Source organism: Chenopodium album, chromosome 9 (genome assembly GCF_948465745.1).
Source record: "Chenopodium album chromosome 9, dcCheAlbu1.1, whole genome shotgun sequence".
Classification (NCBI taxonomy): Eukaryota; Viridiplantae; Streptophyta; class Magnoliopsida; order Caryophyllales; family Amaranthaceae; genus Chenopodium; species Chenopodium album.
In genome coordinates this window covers 37,026,068-37,049,430 of record NC_137842.1, presented here as the reverse complement: position 1 = coordinate 37,049,430, position 23,363 = coordinate 37,026,068, and positions in this window count along the sequence as shown.

Genomic DNA, 23,363 nt, shown 5'->3' with positions numbered 1-23,363 from the left:
TTAAAACTCTAAAAAGTCAACTAAAGTCAATTTATCAATACTAATTAAATTAGGAATGAAAAGAACCTTCTACAAGAATCTAGAAGACTATAATCAATTCTAATTGCATTAGGAATGATAAATCAATATTAGGCCCTCCTCTAGATCATTGGGCCGCATATAAATATCAAACCGGGCCCAGTTTAGTAATTTGGCCATAACCACTACAAGAAAACAGCGAAATTGCGACGGAAAAAGTTCGTCGTAACATATGTCAATTCCGTCGTAACGCAGGGTTACGACGGAATTCCGTCGTAACTGGTCGTCGAAAAACCCTTTGTAGGAAAATGGCCATATTTTGACGGAATTTCCGTCGTAAACCTACTTTACGACGGAATTTACGACGGAAATAATATCGTCGGACTTGAATTTGGCCTTTATTGAAGATCTGTCGCAAGTTTCCGACGGAAACAGATCCGTCGCAACCTTTAATTTACGACGGAATTTTCTGTCGTAAATTATAATTTACGACGGAATTTTCTGTCGTAATTTATAATTTACGACGGAAAAAAGCCTCGCAAACTATAATTTACGACGGAAAAAGCGTCGCAAACTATATATTACGACGGAAAATAGCGTCGCAACCTATAATTTGCGACGGAAAATTCTGTCGGAAATTTATAAGTTGCGATGGAATTTTCCGTCGTAAATTAGAGTTTGCGACAGAAAATTTCGTCGCAACCTATATATTTACGACAGAATTTTCCGTCGCAAATTATAAATTACAACAGAAAATTCCGTTGTAAATTATTGGTTGCGACGCTTTTTCCGTCGTAAATTATAGTTCTAGCCCAAAACAAATTTCTGTAATTTTCTGCATTTCAAACCTGAATTTTTTTAATGATAAATCGACAAAAAAAAAACTAAATATTGAGTCCTGAAATTGTTGTTTTAAAAAAATTAATTACCGACCTACGAAATTATATTTATGTACATATATATATAATAATTATGTCCTAGTACAAAAGATAGTCCACATTTTGGTATCTATACCAAACAAAATCTAGGTTAGAGTGATTCTATGCTAGACTAAAGCTAAGCTACGCAATCGCCTGGAAACCCTGGCCTGCTCCACCACTACCCAGGTCGTTCCTTGGGTCTCAATGCTGAGGATGAATTGTGGAACATGAGTCGTTGTTGGTCAAACGACTCATCATCTCATCCATACTCTCCTTGTATCTCCTCTCCATTTCAGCCATTCGGGAGTCAATTCGCCTTTCCATCTCGGCTTCCATTTGAGTTTGGAGAGCTTGCACCCTGTGTTCCATCTGGTCTTGCATTTGAGAAATGACAAACGCCGCGTATTGCTGTGAAGAACGGGAACCTCGACCCATCTGTTTGCCATAGTAGAGCTCTGCACCTTGGACAAGTCCCTTCACACGCCCCTTCTTATTGCGCCCACCCACCGTCTCCCAGTACAACTCATTGGGACTCTTCTGAATCCCCAGACTCCTTCTTTCTTCGAGCTTCTTCTGGTAGGTCTCCTACAAAATATTGAAGATAATAAAAAATATTGTTAAAAAAACAACCAACAATATAAGGTAAGGTTTCTTTCTTCAACATTCCAATATCAATTGCTTTTAAGTGCCTAAGGATAGAAATTAAGAGAAATAAGCACATATGTCAATTTTCGACCCTAACTCATCCAAAATCATCCAAATTTGGGCTATATGGCTAAAACCATTCCTATTTTCTAACTTTTCAAGCAAATAGACTCGTTCTTTCTTCTAACATTCCAATATCAATTGCTTTTAAGTGCCTAAGGACAGAAATTAAGAGAAATAAGCACATATGTCAATTTTCGACCCTAACTCATCCAAAATCATCCAAATTTGGGCTATATGGCTAAAACCATGCCTATTTTCTAAGTTTTCAAGCAAATGGACTCATTATTTCTTCTAACATTCCAATATCACATACTTTTAAGTGCCTAAGGATAGAAATTAAGAGAAATAAGCACATATGTCAATTTTCGACCCTAACTCATCCAAAATCATCCAAATTTGGGCTATATGGCTAAAACCATGCCTATTTTCTAAGTTTTCAAGCAAATGGAATCGTTCTTTCTTCTAACATTCCAATATCAATTTCTTTTAACTGCCTAAGGATAGAAATTAAGAGAAATAAGCACATATGTCAATTTTCGACCCTAACTCATCCAAAATCATCCAAATTTGGGCTATATGGCTAAAACCATGCCTATTTTCTAAGTTTTCAAGCAAATGGACTCGTTCTTTCTTCTAACATTCCAATATCAATTGCTTTTAAGTTCCAAAGGATAGAAATTAAGAGAAATAAGCATATATGTCAATTTTCGACCCTAACTCATCCAAAATCATCCAAATTTGGGCTATATGGCTAAAACCATTCCTATTTTCTAACTTTTCAAGCAAATGGACTCGTTATTTCTTCTAACATTCCAATATCAATTGCTTTTAAGTGCCTAAGGATAGAAATTAAGAGAAATAAGCACATATGTCAATTTTCGACCCTAACTCATCCAAAATCATCCAAATTTGGCCTATATGGCTAAAACCACGCCTATTTTCTATGTTTTCAAACAAATGGACTCTTTCTGTTTTATAACATTCCAATATCACATAATTTTAAGTTCCTAAGGATAGAAATTAAGTGAAATAAGCACATATGTCAATTTTCGACCCTAACTCATCCAAAATCATCAAAATTTGGGCTATATGGCTAAAACCATGCCTATTTTCTAAGTTTTCAAGCAAATGGACTCGTTGTTTCTTCTAACATTCCAATATCAATTGCTTTTAAGTGCCTAAATACAGAAATTAAGAGAACTAAGCACATATGTCAATTTTTGACCCTAACTCATCCAAAATCATCCAAATTTGGCCTATATGGCTAAAACCATGCCTATTTTCTATGTTTTCAAGGAAATGTAAGGTTTCTTTCTTCTAACATTCCAATATCAATGACTTTTAGGTTCCTAAGGATAGAAATTAAGAGAAAAAAGCACATATGTCAAATATCGACCCTAACTCATCCAAAATCATCCAAATTTGGCCTATATGGCTAAAACCATGCCTATTTTCTATGTTTTCAAGAAAATGGACTCGTTCTTTCTTCTAAATTCCAATATCACATACTTTTAAGTGCCTAAGGATAAAAATTAAGAGAAAAAAGCACATATGTCAAATATCGACCCTAACTCATCCAAAATCATCCAAATTTGGGATATATGGCTAAAACCATGCCTATTTTCTAAGTTTTCAAACAAATGGACTCATTCTTTATTCTAACATTCCAATATCAATTGCTTTTAAGTGCCTAATGATAGAAATTAAGAGAAATAAGCACATATGTCAATTTTCTACCCTAACTCATCTAAATTTGGCCTATATGGCTAAAACCATGCCTATTTTCTATGTTTTCAAACAAATGGACTCGTTTTTTTTTCTAACATTCCAATATCACATACTTTTAAGTGCCTAAGGATAGAAATTAAGAGAAATAAGCACATATGTCAATTTTCGACCCTAACTCATCCAAAATCATCCAAATTTGGGCTATATGGCTAAACCATGCCTATTTTCTAAGTTTTCAAGAAAATGGACTCGTTCTTTCTTCTAACATTCCAATATCAATTTCTTTTAAGTGCCTAAGGATAGAAATTAAGAGAAATAAGCACGTAAGTCAATTTTCGACCCTAACTCATCCAAATTTTGCCTATATGGCTAAAACTATTTCTATTTTCTATGTTTTCAAACAAATGTAAGGTTTCTTTCTAATAACATTCTAATATCAATTTATTTTAGGTGCCTAAGGATAGAAATTAAGAGAAATAAGCACATATGTCAAATATCGACCCTAACTCATCCAAAATCATCCAAATTTGGCCTATGAGGCTAAAACCATGCCTATTTTCTATGTTTTCAAGAAAATGGACTCGTTCTTTCTTCAAACATTCCAATATCACATACTTTTAAGTGCCTAAGGAAATAAATTAAGAGAAATAAGCACAGATGTCAATTTTCGACCCTAACTCATCCAAAATCATCCAAATTTGGCCTATATGGCTAAAACCATGCCTATTTTCTATGTTTTCAAGCAAATGGACACGTTCTTTCTTCTAACATTCCAATATCAATTTCTTTTAAGTGCCTAAGGATAGAAATTAAAAGAAATAAGCACATATGTCAATTTTCGACCCTAACTCATCCAAAATCATTCAATTTTGGGCTATTTGGCTAAAACCATGCCTATTTTCTATGTTTTCAAGCAAAGGTACTCGTTCTTTCTTCTAACATTCCAATATAAATTGCTTTTAAGTGCCTAAGGATAGAAATTAAAATAAATAAGCACATATGTCAATTTTCGACCCTAACTCATCAAAAATCATCCAAATTTGGGCTATTTGGCTAAAACCATGCCTATTTTAGAAGTTTTCAAGCAAATGGACTCGTTCTTTCTTCTAACATTCCAATATCCATTGCTTATAAGTGCCTAAGGATAGAAATTAAGACAAATAAGCACATATGTCAATTTTCGACCTTAACTCATCCAAAATCATCCAAATTTGGCCTATATGGCTAGAACCATGCCTATTTTCTATGTTTTCAAACAAATGGAATCGTTCTTTCTTCTAAAATTCCAATATCACATAGTTTTAAGTGCCTAAGGAAAGAAATTAAGAGAAATAAGCACATATGTCAATTTTCGACCCTAACTCATCCAAAATCATCCAAATTTGGCCTATAAGGCTAAAACCATGCCTATTTTCTATGTTTTCAAGCAAATGGACACGTTCTTTCTTCTAACATTCCAATATCAATTGTTTTTAAGTGCCTAAGGATAGAAATTAAGAGAAATAAGCACATATGTCAATTTTCGACCCTAACTCATCCAAAATCATCTAAATTTGGGCTATTTGGCTAAAACCATGCCTATTTTCTAAGTTTTCAAGAAAATGTACTCGTTCTTTCTTCTAACATTCCAATATCACTTGCTTTTAAGTGCCTAAGGATATAAATTAAAAAAAATAAGAACATATGTCAATTTTCGACCCTAACTCATCCAAAATCATCCAAATTTGGGCTATTTGGCTAAAACCATGCCTATTTTCTAAGTTTTCAAGCAAATGTACTCGTTCTTTCTTATAACATTCCAATATCAATTGCTTTTAAGTGCCTAAGGATAGAAATTAAGATAAATAAGCACATATGTCAATTTTCGACCCTAACTCATCCAAAATCATCCAAATTTGGGCTATATGGCTAAAACCATGCCTATTTTATAAGTTTTCAAGCAAATGGACTCGTTCTTTCTTCTAACATTCCAATATTAATTGCTTATAAGTGCCTAAAGATAGAAATTAAGAGAAATAAGCACATATGTCAATTTTGACCCTAACTCATCCAATATCATCCAAATTTGGCCTATATAGCTAGAACCATACCTATTTTCTATGTTTTCAAACAAATGGACTCGTTCTTTCATCTAAAATTCCAATATCACATAATTTAAAGTGCCTAAGGATATAAATTAAGTGAAATAAGCATATATGTCAATTTTCGACCCTAACTCATCCAAAATCATCCAAATTTTAGCTATATGGCTAAAACCATGCCTATTTTCTAAGTTTTCAAGCAAATGGACTCGTTCTTTCTTCTAACATTCTAATATCAATTTTTTTTAAGTGCCTAAGGATAGAAATTAAGAGAAATAAGCACATATGTCAATTTTTGACCCTAACGCATCCAAAATCATCCAAATTTGGCCTATATGGCTAAAACCATGCCTATTTTCTATGTTTTCAAGAAAATGTAAGGTTTCTTTCTATTAACATTCCAATATCAATGGCTTTTAGGTACTTAAGGATAGAAATTAAGAGAAATAAGCACATATGACAAATATCGACCCTAACTAATCCAAAATCATCCAAATTTGGCCTATATGGCTAAAACCATGCCTATTTTCTATGTTTTCAAGCAAATGGACTCGTTCTTTCTTCTAACATTCCAATATCAATTGCTTATAAGTGCCTAAGGATAGAAATTAAGAGAAATAAGAACATATGTAAATTTTCGACCCTAACTCATCCAAAATCATCCAAATTTGGGCTATTTGGCTACAACCATGCCTATTTTCAAAGTTTTCAAGCAAATGTACTCGTTCTTTCTTCTAACATTCCAATATCATTTGCTTTTAAGTGCCTAAGGATAGAAATTAAGATAAATAAGCACATATGTCAATTTTCGACCCTAACTCATCCAAAATCATCCAAATTTGGGCTATATGGCTAAAACCATGCCTATTTTCTAAGTTTTCAAGCAAATGGACTCGTTCTTTCTTCTAACATTCCAATATCAATTGCTTTTAAGTGCCTAAGGATAGAAATTAAGATAAATTAGCACATATGTCAATTTTCGACCCTAACTCATCCAAAATCATCCAAATTTGGCCTATATAGCTAAAACCATGCCTATTTTCTATGTTTTTAAACAAATGGACTCGTTCTTTCTTCTAACATTCCAATATCACATAATTTTAAGTGCCTAAGGATAGAAATTAAGTGAAATAAGCACATATGTAAATTTTCGACCCTAACTCATCCAAAATCATCCAAATTTGGGCTATATGGCTAAAACCATGCCTATTTTCTAAGTTTTCAAGCAAATGGTCTCGTTCTTTCTTCTAACATTCCAATATCAATTGCTTTTAAGTGCCTAAACACATAAATTAAGAGAAATAAGCACATATGTCAATTTTTGACCCTAATTCATCAAAAATCATCCAAATTGGCCTATATGGCTAAAACCATGCCTATTTTCTATGTTTTCAAGCAAATATAAGGTTTCTTTTTTCTAACATTCCAATATCAATGGTTTTTAGGTGCCTAAGAATAGAAATTAAGAGAAATAAGCACATATGTCAAATATCGACCCTAACTCATCCAAAATCATCCAAATTTGGCCTATATGGTTAAAACCATGCCTATTTTCTATGTTTTCAAGCAAATGGACTCGTTCTTTCTTCTAACATTCCAATATCACATACTTTTAAGTCCCTAAGGATAGAAATTAATAGAAATAAGCACATATGTCAAATATCGACCTAACTCATCCAAAATCATCCAAATTTGGGATATATGGCTAAAACCATGCATATTTTCTAAGTTTTCAAGACAATGGACTCGTTCTTTCTTCTAACATTCCAATATCAATTGCTTTTAAGTGCCTAATGATATAAATTAAGAGAAATAAGCACATATGTCAATTTTCGACCCTAACTCATCCAAAATCATCCAAATTTGGCCTATATGGCTAAAACCATGCCTATTTTCTATGTTTTCTAACAAATGGACTCATTCTTTCTTCTAACATTCCAATATCACATATTTTTAAGTGCCTAAGGATAGAAATTAAGAGAAATAAGCACATATGTCAATTTTCGACCCTAACTCATCCAAAATCATCCAAATTTGGGCTATATGGCTAAACCATGCCTATTTTCTAAGTTTTCAAGCAAATGGACTCGTTCTTTCTTCTAACATTCCAATATCAATTTGTTTTAAGTGCCTAAGGATAGAAATTAAGAGAAATAACCACGTATGTCAATTTTCGACCCTAACTCATCCAAAATCATCCAAAATTTTCCTATATGGCTAAAACCATGCCTATTTTCTATGTTTTCAAACAAATGTAAGGTTTCTTTCTTCTAACATTCCATTATCAATTGATTTTAGGTGCCTAAGGATAGAAATTAAGAGAAATAAGCACATATGTCAAATATCGACTCTAACTCATCCAAAATCATCCAAATTTGGCCGATAAGGCTAAAACCATGCCTATTTTCTATGTTTTCAAGCAAATGGACCCTTTATTTCTTCTAACATTCCAATATCACATACTTTTAAGTGCCTAAGGATAGAAATTAAGAGAAATAAGCACATATGTCAATTTTCGACCCTAACTCATCCAAAATCATCCAAATTTGGGCTATATGGCTAAACCATGCCTATTTTCTAAGTTTTCAAGCAAATGGACTCGTTCTTTCTTCTAACATTCCAATATCAATTTCTTTTAAGTGCCTAAGGATAGAAATTAAGAGAAATAACCACGTATGTCAATTTTCGACCCTAACTCATCCAAAATCATCCAAAATTTTCCTATATGGCTAAAACCATGCCTATTTTCTATGTTTTCAAACAAATGTAAGGTTTCTTTCTTCTAACATTCCATTATCAATTGATTTTAGGTGCCTAAGGATAGAAATTAAGAGAAATAAGCACATATGTCAAATATCGACTCTAACTCATCCAAAATCATCCAAATTTGGCCGATAAGGCTAAAACCATGCCTATTTTCTATGTTTTCAAGCAAATGGACTCTTTATTTCTTCTAACATTCCAATATCACATACTTTTAAGTGCCTAAGGATAGAAATTAAGAGAAATAAGCACATATGTCAATTTTCGACCCTAACTCATCCAAAATCATCCAAATTTGGCCTATATGGTTAAAAGCATGCCTATTTTCTATGTTTTCAAGCAAATGGACTCGTTCTTTCTTCTAACATTCCAATATCAATTGCTTTTAAGTGCCTAAGGATTGAAATTAAGAGAAATAAGCACATATGTCAATTTTCGACCATAACTCATCCAAAATCATCAAAATTTGGGCTATTTGGCTAAAACCATGCCTATTTTCTAAGTTTTCAAGCAAATGTACTCGTTCTTTCTTCTAAAATTCCAATATTTATTGCTTTTAAGTGCCTAAGGATAGAAATTAAGAGAAATAAGCACATATGTCAATTTTTGACACTAACTCATCCAAAATCATCCAAATTTGGGCTATATGGCTAAAACCATGCCTATTTTCTAAGTTTTCAAGCAAATGGACTCGTTCTTTTTTCTAACATTCCAATATCAATTGCTTTTAAGTGTCTAAGGATAGAAATTAAGAGAAATTAGCACATATCTCAATTTTCGACCCTAACTCATCCAAAATCATCCAAATTTGGCCTATATGGCTAAAACCATGCCTATTTTCTATGTTTTCAAACAAATGGACTCGTTCTTTCTTCTAACATTCCAATATCACATAATTTTAAGTGCCTAAGGATAGAAATTTAGTAAAATAAGCACAGATGTCAATTTTCGACCCTAACTCAACCAAAATCATCCAAATTTGGGCTATATGGCTAAAACCAAGCCTATTTTCTAAGTTTTCAAGCAAATGGACTCGTTCTTTCTTCTAACATTCCAATATCAATTGATTTTAAGTGCCTAAACACATAAATTAAGAGAAATAAGCACATATGTCAATTTTTGACCCTAATTCATCCAAAATCATCCAAATTTGGCCTATATGGCTAAAACCATGCCTATTTTCTATGTTTTCAAACAAATGGACTCGTTCTTTCATCTAAAATTCCAATATAACATAATTTAAAGTGCCTAAGGATATAAATTAAGTGAAATAAGCATATATGTCAATTTTCGATCCTAACTCATCCAAAATCATCCAAATTTTAGCTATATGGCTAAAACCATGCCTATTTTCTAAGTTTTCAAGCAAATGGACTCGTTATTTATTCTAACATTCTAATATCAATTTCTTTTATGTGCCTAAGGATAGAAATTAAGAGAAATAAGCACATATGTCAATTTTTGACCCTAACTCATCCAAAATCATCCAAATTTGGCCTATATGGCTAAAACCATGCCTATTTCTATGTTTTCAAGAAAATGTAAGGTTTCTTTCTTCTAACATTCCAATATCAATGGCTTTTAGGTACTTAAGGATAGAAATTAAGAGAAATAAGCACATATGACAAATATTGACCCTAACTAATCCAAAATCATCCAAATTTGGCCTATATGGCTAAAACCATGCCTATTTTCTATGTTTTCAAGCAAATGGACTCGTTCTTTCTTCTAACATTCCAATATCAATTGCTTATAAGTGCCTAAGGATAGAAATTAAGAGAAATAAGAACATATGTAAATTTTCGACCCTAACTCATCCAAAATCATCCAAATTTGGGCTATTTGGCTAAAACCATGCCTATTTTCTAAGTTTTCAAGCAAATGAACTCGTTCTTTCTTCTAACATTCCAATATCATTTGCTTTTAAGTGCCTAAGGATAGAAATTAAGATAAATAAGCACATATGTCAATTTTCGACCCTAACTCATCCAAAATCATCCAAATTTGGGCTATATGGCTAAAACCATGCCTATTTTCTAAGTTTTCAAGCAAATGGACTCGTTCTTTCTTCTAACATTCCAATATCAATTGCTTTTAAGTGCCTAATATAGAAATTAAGATAAATTATCACATATGTCAATTTTCGACCCTAACTCATCCAAAATCATCCAAATTTGGCCTATATAGCTAAAACCATGCCTATTTTCTATGTTTTCAAACAAATGGACTCGTTCTTTCTTCTAACATTCCAAAATCACATAATTTTAAGTGCCTAAGGATAGAAATTAAGTGAAATAAGCACATATGTAAATTTTCGACCCTAACTCATCCAAAATCATCCAAATTTGGGCTATATGGCTAAAACCATGCCTATTTTCTAAGTATTCAAGCAAATGGTCTCGTTCTTTCTTCTAACATTCCAATATCAATTGCTTTTAAGTGCCTAAACACATAAATTAAGAGAAAAAAGCACATATGTCAATTTTTGACCCTAATTCATCAAAAATCATCCAAATTGGCCTATATGGCTAAAACATGCCTATTTTCTATGTTTTCAAGCAAATATAAGGTTTCTTTTTTCTAACATTCCAATATCAATGGCTTTTAGGTGCCTAAGGATAGAAATTAAGAGAAATAAGCACATATGTCAAATATCGACCCTAACTCATCCAAAATCATCCAAATTTGGGCTATATGGCTAAAACCATGCCTATTTTCTAAGTTTTCAAGCAAATGTACTCGTTCTTTCTTCTAACATTCCAATATCATTTGCTTTTAAGTGCCTAAGGATAGAAATTAAGTTAAATAAGCACATATGTCAATTTTCGACCCTAACTCATCCAAAATCATCCAAATTTGGGCTATATGGCTAAAACCATTCCTATTTTCTAAGTTTTCAAGCAAATGGACTCGTTCTTTCTTCTAACATTCCAATATCATTTGCTTTTAAGTGCCTAAGGATAGAAATTAAGTTAAATAAGCACATATGTCAATTTTCGACCCTAACTCATCCAAAATCATCCATATTTGGGCTATATGGCTAAAACCATGCCTATTTTCTAAGTTTTCAAGCAAATGGACTCGTTCTTTCTTCTGACATTCCAATATCAATTGCTTTTAAGTGCCTAAGGATAGAAATTAAGAGAAATTAGCACATATGTCAATTTTCGACCCTAACTCATCCAAAATCATCCAAATTTGGCCTATAAGGCTAAAACCATGCCTATTTTCTATGTTTTCAAACAAATGGACTCGTTCTTTCTTCTAACATTCCAATATCACATAATTTTAAGTGCCTAAGGATAGAAATTAAGTAAAATAAGCACATATGTCAATTTTCGACCCTAACTCATCCAAAATCATCCAAATTTGGGCTATATGGCTAAAACCATGCCTATTTTCTAAGTTTTCAAGCAAATGGACTCGTTCTTTCTTCTAACATTCCAATATCAATTGCTTTTAAGTGCCTAAGGATAGAAATTAAGAGAAATTAGCACATATGTCAATTTTCGACCCTAACTCATCCAAAATCATCCAAATTTGGCCTATATGGCTAAAACCATGCCTATTTTCTATGTTTTCAAACAAATGGACTCGTTCTTTCTTCTAAGATTCCAAAATCACATAATTTTAAGTGCCTAAGGATAGAAATTAAGTAAAATAAGCACATATGTCAATTTTCGACCCTAACTCATCCAAAATCATCCAAATTTGGGCTATATGGCTAAAACCATGCCTTTTTTTCTAAGTTTTCAAGCAAATGGACTCGTTCTTTCTTCTAACATTCCAATATCAATTGCTTTTAAGTGCCTAAGGATAGAAATTAAGAGAAATTAGCACATATGTCAATTTTCGACCCTAACTCATCCAAAATCATCCAAATTTGGCCTATATGGCTAAAACCATGCCTATTTTCTATGTTTTCAAGCAAATGGATTCGTTCTTTCTTCTAACATTCCAATATCAAATACTTTTAAGTGCCTAAGGATAGAAATTAAGAGAAATAAGCACATATGTCAAATATCGACCCTAACTCATCAAAAATCATCCAAATTTGGGATATATGGCCAAAACCATGCCTATTTTCTAAGTTTTCAAGCAAATGGACTCATTCTTTATTCTAACATTCCAAGATCAATTGCTTTTAAGTGCCTAATGATAGAAATTAAGAGAAATAAGCACATATGTCAATTTTCGACCCAAAGTCATCCAAAATCATCCAAATTTGGCCTATATGGCTAAAACCATGCCTATTTTCTATGTTTTAAAACAAATAGACTCGTTCTTTCTTCTAACATTCCAATATCACATACTTTTAAGTGCCTAAGGATAGAAATTAAGAGAAATAAGCACATATGTCAATTTTTGACCCTAACTCATCCAAAATCATCCAAATTTGGCCTATATGGCTAAAACCATGCCAATTTTCTATGTTTTCAAGAAAATGTAAGGTTTCTTTCTTCTAACATTCCAATGTCAATGTCTTTTAGGTGCCTAGGGATAGAAATTAAGAGAAATAAGCACATATGTCAAATATCGACCCTAACTCATCCAAAATCATCCAAATTTGGCCTATATGGCTAAAACCATGCCTAGTTTCTATGTTTTCAAGCAAATGGATTCGTTCTTTCTTCTAAAATTCCAATATCACATACTTTTAAGTGCCTAAGGATAGAAATTAAGAGAAATAAACACATATGTCAATTTTCGACCCTAACTCATCCAAAATCATCCAAATTTGGGCTATTTGGCTAAAACCATGCCTATTTTCTATGTTTTCAAACAAATGGACTCGTTCTTTCTTCTAACATTCCAATATCAATTGCTTTTAAGTGCCTAAAAACAGAAATTAAGAGAAATAAGCACATATGTCAATTTTTGACCCTAACTCATCCAAAATCATCCAAATTTGGCCTATATGGCTAAAACCATGCCTATTTTCTATGTTTTCAAGAAAATGTAAGGTTTCTTTCTTCTAACATTCCAATATCAATTTCTTTTAGGTTTCTAGGGATAGAAATTAAGAGAAATAAGCACATATGTCAAATATCGACCCTAACTCATCCAAAATCATCCAAATTTTGCCTATATGGCTAAAACCATGCCTATTTTCTATGTTTTCAAGCAAATGGACTCGTTTTTTCTTCTAACATTCCAATATCACATACTTTTAAGTGCCTAAGAATAGAAATTAAGAGAAATAAGCACATATGTCAAATATCGACACTAACTCATCCAAAATCATCCAAATTTGGAATATATGGCTAAAACCATGCCTATTTTCTAAGTTTTCAAGCAAATGGACTCGTTCTTTCTTCTATCATTCCAGTATCAATTTCTTTTAAGTGCCTAATGATAGAAATTAAGAGAAATAAGCACATATGTCAATTTTCGACCCTAAGTCATCCAAAATCATCCAAATTTGGCCTATATGGCTAAAACCATGCCTATTTGCTATGTTTTAAAACAAATAGACTCGTTCTTTCTTCTAACATTCCAATATCACATACTTTTATGTGCCTAAGGATAGAAATTAAGAGAAATAAGCACATATGTCAATTTTTTACCCTAACTCATCCAAAATCATCCAAATTTGGCCTATATGGCTAAAACCATGCCTATTTTCTATGTTTTCAAGAAAATGTAAGGTTTCATTCTTCTAACATTCCAATATCAATGGTTATTAGGTACTTGAGGATAGAAATTAAGAGAAATAAGCAAATATGTCAAATATCGACCCTAACTAATCGAAAATCATCCAAATTTGGCCTATATGGCTAAAACCATGCCTATTTTCTATGTTTTCAAGCAAATGGACTCGTTCTTTCTTCTAACATTCCAATATCAATTTCTTATAAGTGCCTAATGATAGAAATTAAGAGAAATAAGAACATATGTAAATTTTCGACCCTAACTCATCAAAAATCATCACAATTTGGGCTATTTGGCTAAAACCATGCCTTTTTTCTAAGTTTTCAAGCAAATGTACTCGTTCTTTCTTCTAAAATTCCAATATTTATTGCTTTTAAGTGCCTAAGGATAGAAATTAAGATAAATAAGCACATATGTCAATTTTCGACCCTAACTCATCCAAAATCATCTAAATTTGGGCTATTTGGCTAAAACCATGCCTATTTTCTAAGTTTTCAAGCAAATGGACTCGTTCTTTCTTCTAACATTCCAATGTCAATTGCTTTTAAGTGCCTAAGGATTGAAATTAAGAGAAATAAGCACATATGTCAATTTTCGACCATAACTCATCCAAAATCATCCAAATTTGGGCTATTTGGCTAAAACCATGCCTATTTTCTAAGTTTTCAAGCAAATGGTCTCGTTCTTTCTTCTAACATTCCAATATCAATTGCTTTTAAGTGCCTAAACACATAAATTAAGAGAAATAAGCACATATGTCAATTTTTGACCCTAATTCATCAAAAATCATCCAAATTGGCCTATATGGCTAAAACCATGCCTATTTTCTATGTTTTCAAGCAAATATAAGGTTTCTTTTTTCTAACATTCCAATATCAATGGTTTTTAGGTGCCTAAGAATAGAAATTAAGAGAAATAAGCACATATGTCAAATATCGACCCTAACTCATCCAAAATCATCCAAATTTGGCCTATATGGTTAAAACCATGCCTATTTTCTATGTTTTCAAGCAAATGGACTCGTTCTTTCTTCTAACATTCCAATATCACATACTTTTAAGTCCCTAAGGATAGAAATTAATAGAAATAAGCACATATGTCAAATATCGACCTAACTCATCCAAAATCATCCAAATTTGGGATATATGGCTAAAATCATGCATATTTTCTAAGTTTTCAAGACAATGGACTCGTTCTTTCTTCTAACATTCCAATATCAATTGCTTTTAAGTGCCTAATGATAGAAATTAAGAGAAATAAGCACATATGTCAATTTTCGACCCTAACTCATCCAAAATCATCCAAATTTGGCCTATATGGCTAAAACCATGCCTATTTTCTATGTTTTGAAACAAATGGACTCATTCTTTCTTCTAACATTCCAATATCACATATTTTTAAGTGCCTAAGGATAGAAATTAAGAGAAATAAGCACATATGTCAATTTTCGACCCTAACTCATCCAAAATCATCCAAATTTGGGCTATATGGCTAAACCATGCCTATTTTCTAAGTTTTCAAGCAAATGGACTCGTTCTTTCTTCTAACATTCCAATATCAATTTCTTTTAAGTGCCTAAGGATAGAAATTAAGAGAAATAACCACGTATGTCAATTTTCGACCCTAACTCATCCAAAATCATCCAAAATTTTCCTATATGGCTAAAACCATGCCTATTTTCTATGTTTTCAAACAAATGTAAGGTTTCTTTCTTCTAACATTCCATTATCAATTGATTTTAGGTGCCTAAGGATAGAAATTAAGAGAAATAAGCACATATGTCAAATATCGACTCTAACTCATCCAAAATCATCCAAATTTGGCCGATAAGGCTAAAACCATGCCTATTTTCTATGTTTTCAAGCAAATGGACTCTTTATTTCTTCTAACATTCCAATATCACATACTTTTAAGTGCCTAAGGATAGAAATTAAGAGAAATAAGCACATATGTCAATTTTCGACCCTAACTCATCCAAAATCATCCAAATTTGGCCTATATGGTTAAAAGCATGCCTATTTTCTATGTTTTCAAGCAAATGGACTCGTTCTTTCTTCTAACATTCCAATATCAATTGCTTTTAAGTGCCTAAGGATTGAAATTAAGAGAAATAAGCACATATGTCAATTTTCGACCATAACTCATCCAAAATCATCCAAATTTGGGCTATTTGGCTAAAACCATGCCTATTTTCTAAGTTTTCAAGCAAATGTACTCGTTCTTTCTTCTAAAATTCCAATATTTATTGCTTTTAAGTGCCTAAGGATAGAAATTAAGATAAATAAGCACATATGTCAATTTTCGACCCTAACTCATCCAAAATCATCTAAATTTGGGCTATTTGGCTAAAACCATTCCTATTTTCTAAGTTTTCAAGCAAATGGACTCGTTCTTTCTTCTAACATTCCAATATTAATTGCTTTTAAGTGCCTAAACACAGAAATTAAGAGAAATAAGCACATATGTCAATTTTTGACACTAACTCATCCAAAATCATCCAAATTTGGGCTATATGGCTAAAACCATGCCTATTTTCTAAGTTTTCAAGCAAATGGACTCGTTCTTTCTTCTAACATTCCAATATCAATTGCTTTTAAGTGTCTAAGGATAGAAATTAAGAGAAATTAGCACATATCTCAATTTTCGACCCTAACTCATCCAAAATCATCCAAATTTGGCCTATATGGCTAAAACCATGCCTATTTTCTATGTTTTCAAACAAATGGACTCGTTCTTTCTTCTAACATTCCAATATCACATAATTTTAAGTGCCTAAGGATAGAAATTTAGTAAAATAAGCACAGATGTCAATTTTCGACCCTAACTCAACCAAAATCATCCAAATTTGGGCTATATGGCTAAAACCAAGCCTATTTTCTAAGTTTTCAAGCAAATGGACTCGTTCTTTCTTCTAACATTCCAATATCAATTGATTTTAAGTGCCTAAACACATAAATTAAGAGAAATAAGCACATATGTCAATTTTTGACCCTAATTCATCCAAAATCATCCAAATTTGGCCTATATGGCTAAAACCATGCCTATTTTCTATGTTTTCAAACAAATGGACTCGTTCTTTCATCTAAAATTCCAATATCACATAATTTAAAGTGCCTAAGGATATAAATTAAGTGAAATAAGCATATATGTCAATTTTCGATCCTATCTCATCCAAAATCATCCAAATTTTAGCTATATGGCTAAAACCATGCCTATTTTCTAAGTTTTCAAGCAAATGGACTCGTTATTTATTCTAACATTCTAATATCAATTTCTTTTATGTGCCTAAGGATAGAAATTAAGAGAAATAAGCACATATGTCAATTTTTGACCCTAACTCATCCAAAATCATCCAAATTTGGCCTATATGGCTAAAACCATGCCTATTTCTATGTTTTCAAGAAAATGTAAGGTTTCTTTCTTCTAACATTCCAATATCAATGGCTTTTAGGTACTTAAGGATAGAAATTAAGAGAAATAAGCACATATGACAAATATTGACCCTAACTAATCCAAAATCATCCAAATTTGGCCTATATGGCTAAAACCATGCCTATTTTCTATGTTTTCAAGCAAATGGACTCGTTCTTTCTTCTAACATTCCAATATCAATTGCTTATAAGTGCCTAAGGATAGAAATTAAGAGAAATAAGAACATATGTAAATTTTCGACCCTAACTCATCCAAAATCATCCAAATTTGGGCTATTTGGCTAAAACCATGCCTATTTTCTAAGTTTTCAAGCAAATGAACTTGTTCTTTCTTCTAACATTCCAATATCATTTGCTTTTAAGTGCCTAAGGATAGAAATTAAGATAAATAAGCACATATGTCAATTTTCGACCCTAACTCATCCAAAATCATCCAAATTTGGGCTATATGGCTAAAACCATGCCTATTTTCTAAGTTTTCAAGCAAATGGACTCGTTCTTTCTTCGAACATTCCAATATCAATTGCTTTTAAGTTCCTAATATAGAAATTAAGATAAATTATCACATATGTCAATTTTCGACCCTAACTCATCCAAAATCATCCAAATTTGGCCTATATAGCTAAAACCATGCCTATTTTCTATGTTTTCAAACAAATGGACTCGTTCTTTCTTCTAACATTCCAAAATCACATAATTTTAAGTGCCTAAGGATAGAAATTAAGTGAAATAAGCACATATGTAAATTTTCGACCCTAACTCATCCAAAATCATCCAAATTTGGGCTATATGGCTAAAACCATGCCTATTTTCTAAGTATTCAAGCAAATGGTCTCGTTCTTTCTTCTAACATTCCAATATCAATTGCTTTTAAGTGCCTAAACACATAAATTAAGAGAAAAAAGCACATATGTCAATTTTTGACCCTAATTCATCAAAAATCATCCAAATTGGCCTATATGGCTAAAACATGCCTATTTTCTATGTTTTCAAGCAAATATAAGGTTTCTTTTTTCTAACATTCCAATATCAATGGCTTTTAGGTGCCTAAGGATAGAAATTAAGAGAAATAAGCACATATGTCAAATATCGACCCTAACTCATCCAAAATCATCCAAATTTGGGCTATATGGCTAAAACCATGCCTATTTTCTAAGTTTTCAAGCAAATGTACTCGTTCTTTCTTCTAACATTCCAATATCATTTGCTTTTAAGTGCCTAAGGATAGAAATTAAGTTAAATAAGCACATATGTCAATTTTCGACCCTAACTCATCCAAAATCATCCAAATTTGGGCTATATGGCTAAAACCATTCCTATTTTCTAAGTTTTCAAGCAAATGGACTCGTTCTTTCTTCTAACATTCCAATATCATTTGCTTTTAAGTGCCTAACGATAGAAATTAGGTTAAATAAGCACATATGTCAATTTTCGACCCTAACTCATCCAAAATCATCCATATTTGGGCTATATGGCTAAAACCATGCCTATTTTCTAAGTTTTCAAGCAAATGGACTCGTTCTTTCTTCTGACATTCCAATATCAATTGCTTTTAAGTGCCTAAGGATAGAAATTAAGAGAAATTAGCACATATGTCAATTTTCGACCCTAACTCATCCAAAATCATCCAAATTTGGCCTATAAGGCTAAAACCATGCCTATTTTCTATGTTTTCAAACAAATGGACTCGTTCTTTCTTCTAACATTCCAATATCACATAATTTTAAGTGCCTAAGGATAGAAATTAAGTAAAATAAGCACATATGTCAATTTTCGACCCTAACTCATCCAAAATCATCCAAATTTGGGCTATATGGCTAAAACCATGCCTATTTTCTAAGTTTTCTAGCAAATGGACTCGTTCTTTCTTCTAACATTCCAATATCAATTGCTTTTAAGTGCCTAAGGATAAAAATTAAGAGAAATTAGCACATATGTCAATTTTCGACCCTAACTCATCCAAAATCATCCAAATTTGGCCTATATGGCTAAAACCATGCCTATTTTCTATGTTTTCAAACAAATGGACTCGTTCTTTCTTCTAAGATTCCAAAATCACATAATTTTAAGTGCCTAAGGATAGAAATTAAGTAAAATAAGCACATATGTCAATTTTCGACCCTAACTCATCCAAAATCATCCAAATTTGGGCTATATGGCTAAAACCATGCCTTTTTTTCTAAGTTTTCAAGCAAATGGACTCGTTCTTTCTTCTAACATTCCAATATCAATTGCTTTGAAGTGCCTAAGGATAGAAATTAAGAGAAATTAGCACATATGTCAATTTTCGACCCTAACTCATCCAAAATCATCCAAATTTGGCCTATATGGCTAAAACCATGCCTATTTTCTATGTTTTCAAGCAAATGGATTCGTTCTTTCTTCTAACATTCCAATATCAAATACTTTTAAGTGCCTAAGGATAGAAATTAAGAGAAATAAGCACATATGTCAAATATCGACCCTAACTCATCAAAAATCATCCAAATTTGGGATATATGGCCAAAACCATGCCTATTTTCTAAGTTTTCAAGCAAATGGACTCATTCTTTATTCTAACATTCCAAGATCAATTGCTTTTAAGTGCCTAATGATAGAAATTAAGAGAAATAAGCACATATGTCAATTTTCGACCCAAAGTCATCCAAAATCATCCAAATTTGGCCTATATGGCTAAAACCATGCCTATTTTCTATGTTTTAAAACAAATAGACTCGTTCTTTCTTCTAACATTCCAATATCACATACTTTTAAGTGCCTAAGGATAGAAATTAAGAGAAATAAGCACATATGTCAATTTTTGACCCTAACTCATCCAAAATCATCCAAATTTGGCCTATATGGCTAAAACCATGCCAATTTTCTATGTTTTCAAGAAAATGTAAGGTTTCTTTCTTCTAACATTCCAATGTCAATGTCTTTTAGGTGCCTAGGGATAGAAATTAAGAGAAATAAGCACATATGTCAAATATCGACCCTAACTCATCCAAAATCATCCAAATTTGGCCTATATGGCTAAAACCATGCCTAGTTTCTATGTTTTTAAGCAAATGGATTCGTTCTTTCTTCTAAAATTCCAATATCACATACTTTTAAGTGCCTAAGGATAGAAATTAAGAGAAATAAACACATATGTCAATTTTCGACCCTAACTCATCCAAAATCATCCAAATTTGGGCTATTTGGCTAAAACCATGCCTATTTTCTATGTTTTCAAGCAAATGGACTCGTTCTTTCTTCTAACATTCCAATATCAATTGCTTTTAAGTGCCTAAAAACAGAAATTAAGAGAAATAAGCACATATGTCAATTTTTGACCCTAACTCATCCAAAATCATCCAAATTTGGCCTATATGGCTAAAACCATGCCTATTTTCTATGTTTTCAAGAAAATGTAAGGTTTCTTTCTTCTAACATTCCAATATCAATTTCTTTTAGGTTTCTAGGGATAGAAATTAAGAGAAATAAGCACATATGTCAAATATCGACCCTAACTCATCCAAAATCATCCAAATTTTGCCTATATGGCTAAAACCATGCCTATTTTCTATGTTTTCAAGCAAATGGACTCGTTTTTTCTTCTAACATTCCAATATCACATACTTTTAAGTGCCTAAGAATAGAAATTAAGAGAAATAAGCACATATGTCAAATATCGACACTAACTCATCCAAAATCATCCAAATTTGGAATATATGGCTAAAACCATGCCTATTTTCTAAGTTTTCAAGCAAATGGACTCGTTCTTTCTTCTATCATTCCAGTATCAATTTCCTTTAAGTGCCTAATGATAGAAATTAAGAGAAATAAGCACATATGTCAATTTTCGACCCTAAGTCATCCAAAATCATCCAAATTTGGCCTATATGGCTAAAACCATGCCTATTTGCTATGTTTTAAAACAAACAGACTCGTTCTTTCTTCTAACATTCCAATATCACATACTTTTATGTGCCTAAGGATAGAAATTAAGAGAAATAAGCACATATGTCAATTTTTTACCCTAACTCATCCAAAATCATCCAAATTTGGCCTATATGGCTAAAACCATGCCTATTTTCTATGTTTTCAAGAAAATGTAAGGTTTCATTCTTCTAACATTCCAATATCAATGGTTATTAGGTACTTGAGGATAGAAATTAAGAGAAATAAGCAAATATGTCAAATATCGACCCTAACTAATCGAAAATCATCCAAATTTGGCCTATATGGCTAAAACCATGCCTATTTTCTATGTTTTCAAGCAAATGGACTCGTTCTTTCTTCTAACATTCCAATATCAATTTCTTATAAGTGCCTAATGATAGAAATTAAGAGAAATAAGAACATATGTAAATTTTCGACCCTAACTCATCAAAAATCATCACAATTTGGGCTATTTGGCTAAAACCATGCCTATTTTCTAAGTTTTCAAGAAATGTACTCGTTATTTCTTCTAACATTCCAATATCATTTGCTTTTAAGTGCCTAAGGATAGAAATTAAGATAAATAAGCACATATGTCAATTTTCGACCCTAACTCATCCAAAATCATCCAAATTTGAGCTATATGGCTAAAACCGTGCCTATTTTCTAAGTTTTCAAGCAAATGGACTCGTTCTTTCTTCTAACATTCCAATATCAATTGCTTTTAAGTGCCTAAGGATAGAAATTAAGAGAAATAAGCACATATGTCAATTTTCGACCCTAACTCATCCAAAATCATCCAAATTTGGCCTATATGGCTAAAACCATGCCTATTTTCTATGTTTTTAAACAAATGGACTCGTTCTTTCTTCTAACATTCCAATATCACATAATTTTAAGTGCCTAAGGATAGAAATTAAGTGAAATAAGCACATATGTCAATTTTCGACCCTAACTCATCCAAAATCATCCATATTTGGGCTATATGGCTAAAACCATGCCTATTTTCTAAGTTTTCAAGCAAATGTAAGGTTTATTTTTTCTAACATTCCAATATCAATGGCTTTTAGGTGCCTTAGGATAGAAATTAAAAGAAATAAGCACATATGTCAAATATCGACCCTAACTCATCCAAAATCATCCAAATTTGGCCTATATGGCTAAAACCATGCCTATTTTCTAAGTTTTCAAGCAAATGGACTCGTTCTTTCTTCTAACATTCCAATATCAATTGCTTTGAAGTGCCTAATGATAGAAATTAAGAGAATTAAGCACATATGACAATTTTCGACCCTAACTCATCCAAAATCATCCAAATTTGGCCTATAAGGCTAAAACCATGCCTATTTTCTATGTTTTCAAACAAATGGACTCGTTCTTTCTTCTAACATTCCAATATCACATATTTTTAAGTGCCTAAGGATATAAATTAAGAGAAATAAGCACATATGTCAATTTTCGACCCTAACTCATCCAAAATCATCCAAATTTGGGCTATATGGCTAAACCATGCCTATTTTCTAAGTTTTCAAGCAAATGGACTCGTTCTTTCTTCTAACATTCCAATATCAATTGCTTTTAAGTGCCTAAGGATAGAAATTAAGAGAAATTAGCACATATGTCAATTTTCGACCCTAACTCTTCCAAAATCATCCAAATTTGGCCTATATGGCTAAAACCATGCCTATTTTCTATGTTTTCAAACAAATGGACTCGTTCTTTCTTCTAACATTCAAAAATCACATAATTTTAAGTGCCTAAGGATAGAAATTATGTAAAATAAGCACATATCTCAATTTTCGACCCTTACTCATCCAAAATCATCCAAATTTGGGCTATATGGCTAAAACCATGCCTATTTTCTAAGTTTTCAAGCAAATGGACTCGTTCTTTCTTCTAACATTCCAATATCAATTGCTTTTAAGTGCCTAAACACATAAATTAAGAGAAATAAGCACATATGTCAATTTTTGACCCTAACTCATCAAAAATCATCCAAATTGGCCTATATGGCTAAAACCACGCCTATTTTCTATGTTTTCAAGCAAATATAAGGTTTCTTTTTTCTAACATTCCAATATCAATGGCTTTTAGGTGCCTTAGGATAGATATTAAGAGAAATAAGCACATATGTCAAATATCGACCCTAACTCATC